Source organism: Lemur catta, chromosome 1, assembly GCF_020740605.2.
Source record: "Lemur catta isolate mLemCat1 chromosome 1, mLemCat1.pri, whole genome shotgun sequence".
NCBI classification, from domain to species: domain Eukaryota; kingdom Metazoa; phylum Chordata; class Mammalia; order Primates; family Lemuridae; genus Lemur; species Lemur catta.
In genome coordinates, this window is record NC_059128.1 from 38,490,194 (window position 1) to 38,494,349 (window position 4,156).

Consider the following 4,156-nt stretch of genomic DNA (forward strand, 5'->3'; position numbering starts at 1 on the left):
AAAAAGAAAATGTAAGCCCCGCTGTTCTTCAGTGAAACTAACCTCTTAGAGGTTGGACTTTGTTTTTTAATGCGGAGCCCAAACATGTAGGAATCCAGTATGCCATTTGATAGAAGTTGGGTAGCCTTGATACACGTTTATGTAAAGAAGATAACATATTGGGCGGTAAATACTTCAAACCACTTCATAAAAAAGATTAAATGACTGTAAGGAGAAAGACTTGCATAAGCTTTCAGTGATCTTCGGACCCATACATAATACACATTCTTAAGTTTTTAAAATAATTCTGAAGTGCCGACTTAGTAGCATGTTACAAATTATTTTTTAGAAATAAAAAATATATGGGAGATTGCAAGCAAACGTATTTGCACATTCACCAAGAGGAAGAAAAATAACCACCACTCACAGGCGCCCGGCTAGCTCAGTCGGTAGAGCATGGGACTCTTAATCCCAGGGTCGTGGGTTCGAGCCCCACGTTGGGCGATATTCTGTTTTGTCGGGAGATTCAATTCTGCTCCAAAACTTTTACGGTTTCTTGAAAACATTTACACTAAGAAGGGTTTTTACACAAAATTAATTTAAACGTTTTTAATATTAACCAGATCTCTGGAAAAAGTTCATTTTGAAAACGAAACAGATCGCAAACTGTGCTTGCGCACTTGAGAGCGCACGTCCCCTCCCCAGTGTCCTCCTGAAAACGCGGGGGAAACTAAATGGCCGCTGTTTACGACTGGTTTTCTGTTGCTGTGCGTTCTCGCACAGCTGCTGGTAGAGGACAATTTTTGCTTTTATCTTAACAAAATTATGCCCCAATTTTGGCTGCTTTTCTAAAATTTAAGAGATCCGATGTGAAAGTAGTTGGATGGGAGGGTGGGAGGAGAAATTATCCTGAAGAAATACAGAGTGAGAAATACTTCTTTCTATAGTGAGATTTACACAACCAGTGCATACATCCAATTTTCTTCCATTGTTCTTGGGATCTATTAACGCGATGGATATTAGGAAGTTAATATTCTAGTAAAGGCTCTTTGACAGATGCAAAAAAGAACTCAGTTGTGAAAACTAGGATGGGAAATTAGATATTTGAGGCAGGGTTTCCACCTTCTTCCCTCTTTACTGAGAACTATGAAGTAATCACAAAGAGAAGGTTCACACTCACTGGGACCACCACAGTTAGGCACGTTCCAGGGTCTCACCCACCAGACCACGTAAGTGAACAATCCATGCTCCTTCTTACGTGAAGCCAGCCCTAAACCACTATACCCTCCCCCTGTTATCTGCCAACTTGCTCTCTACTAAATGATCAATTTTTCTCTCTTCTTGATTGTTCCCTTCAACCTACATACATGCTGTTATTTCTCTATCTTAAGACAAAATCTTTGATCGAGTTTTCCTGAAGGCTACCGTTCTATTTTTCTGTTCCCCTTTGGAACAAGTCACCCCGTTTACGCTCTCGTTCCTCTTCTCCCATCTCTTAACCTGGACAATGCTTTTCAGCCAAAGACCCAAAACCAAACCAAACCAAACCAAAACGACACTTGTAGTTGAACAAGTTTGGTTTATTGCATGTTATATCGAGGGAGAACTGTGGGGGTGATTCAGTAAGAGAGTGTTAAAAAGAATCTATTTGTAGGATTTGGGCTTTTGTTGGGTAATTTGGGGGAGGGCCTAAGGAAGTGGGGGCTTGTTCTGGACTGGGTGCTCTCAGAAAGCCAGGGCAATTCTATGATCTTAATAAATCTTATCTTTAGGAAGGAAAAAGGAGGGATAAATCTGAAATTGGTAAAGTGGTAGTCACTCATTTGGCAAGAAAGAGGGATGTTTGGTGTTTTGGGTTGGACAGTGACCAACTTATCTGAAGTGGATATTCTGTGAAAAACAGGAGAAAAGTATAATTTGCTCAGAGTGTCCTATCAGTCTATAATCGCATTGAGGCTTAGCTGTGTCAGTTTAGTTCACCATGTCAGGGATACTTCCTGCCTTTCTCACTCCACTCCAGTCAGGATTTCCTGCTCTGCCTCCCTACTCCCCACTAGTCTGCCAAACTGTTCATGAAAAGATCACCAATCATCTCCACATTACTAAATCTAATTGTTAATTGCTAGGCTTAATCTACTTGCCCTATCAGAAACTTATGACAAATTTGATCACTGCACACTTCTTCTGGCTTCCACAACACTAATGCTCTCGTTTTCTCCTCTATCTTATTAATTCCTCCTTTTCTCTCCTACCTCTTCACTTTGAAGTGCTCTAGGGATGAGACCTTGATCCTTTTTGCCATCTGTACTTTCTCACATCGTGATCTTGTGGCTTTAAATACCAGATATTTGCTGGTGACTCTCAACTTCATATTAAGAGAGCCCACCTCTCTTTCTTAAATGTCATTGGGATGTGTAGTATCTCAAACTTAACATACACAAAACTTAACTCTTGATCTTTGCCCCAAAACTTGCTTCTCCTGCAGTTTTCCATCCTCTTCCCGCCCCCCATTAATGGTAACACCATCTTTATAGTTATGAAGGTCAAAAATCTTGGAAAAATCATTGACTCTTTCTCTAGAATCCCATTGTGAAAGCATCTTTCAATGTTTCCTCTCCCACACTGACTTTGGGCTAGGACACGTGACTAGTTTTGTCTAAGGGGACATTAGAAAGCATGATGCAAACAGTGTCTTGATGAGTACTTTCACAATGGGGCTTGGATGCAAGCTGCCAAGTAAGAAGTCCGAGTACCCTGAGACCACCATGCTCTGAGGAAGCCTAAGCTGGCCACATGGAGAGAGGCCATGTGGGAGAAAGGAGCCATGTGAAGAGCACTGAGACCTGACTTGAGAGCAGAATTATCTTAGACCTTCCATCCCTGCAAACCAATTAGATACAACCAAGTGAATATCCCTAGCTGATGCCATATGGAACAGAACTGCTCAACTGAGTTTTGCCTGAATTCTTGACCTACAGAATAAGCAAATAAAGTTTTGTTTTAAGCCACCAAATTTTGGGAGATTGTTACATAGCAACAGGTAACTGAAACATCCATATCAAATCAGGAAATCCTGTTGGGTCTACCTCCAAGATAGATCCAGAATCAGACTTCTCACCTTTACTGCTTGCACCCTGGCTTAAACCATTACCTCATCTGGATTACTATAATGGTTTTGTAACTGATCTTTCTGCTTTCAGTCTTCTATTCTTAACACAACATTCAGAATAATCCAGTTAAAACAAGCCAGGCCCAGGCAAGGTGGCCCATGCTTCTAATCCTAGTATTTGGGAAGGACAAGGTGGGAGGGTCACTTGAGGCCAAGAGTTTGCGAAGAGCCTGGGCAACACAGCCAGACTCCACCTCTTTAAAAAGAAAAAAAAATTTAGCCAGGTGTGGTCTTTGAAAAAGAAAAAAAATTAGCCAGCGGTGGTCTTTAAAACAACAAAAAAAATTAGCCAGACACAGTGGAGGCTGAGGTAGGAAGATCACTTGAGCTCAGGAGTTTGAGGTTGCAGTGAGCTATGATCACACCACTGCACTCCAGCCTGGGTGACAGAGCAAGACCTTGTCTCTAAAAAACAAACAAAAAACACCAAGTCGGATTTTGTCATTATTCCAAGGGTATGCTATTGTTTCACTGTGTGAGATATGTCCTTACAAGATTGCCCCTGCTCTCCTATCTCCTATTACTTTTCTTCTCCTTACTTACTCTACACCAAATTGGCCTCCTTGCAGATCCTGGAAAGTGTTAGGCACGCCCTTCCTTAGAGTTCTTGCCCTGGCTGTTTCTTTTTCCTGCATCACTTTTCCTCCCAAATGTCCACAGTTAGTTCACTTGCCTAATTTGTCTTTATTCAAAAGTCACTAAAAGGAGGCCAACCCTGATAACACTAAACCCTATTCTAATTGGCAACTACCCCTCCATCCACTTTACCTTATTTTTTCCACGGAAGCTATCATCCTCTAACTTATTAGATCTCTCTCCCCACCTTCTCCCACTCCCTTGGAATGTAGGTTCTAGAAAGGCAGGATTTTTGTCTATTTTTTTCACTAACGTATTTCAAAAACCTAAATTAGCATCCAGCAGATGTTCAATAAGTATGTGTTGAGCTAGTACATTAAAAAGCATATGTTAGTTTATTAGGGCCGTCATAAAAAGACACCACAAACTGGG

General features: G+C 41.2%; 1 non-coding gene across 1 annotated transcript; it reads left to right on the forward strand.

Annotated features, from left to right (window-relative positions):
- Positions 1-410: 410 nt before the first annotated feature.
- On the forward strand, positions 411-483 carry TRNAK-CUU. Its single transcript has one exon. It is a non-coding gene; the product is annotated as a tRNA-Lys (tRNA).
- The last annotated feature ends 3,673 nt before the right edge of the window (positions 484-4,156 follow it).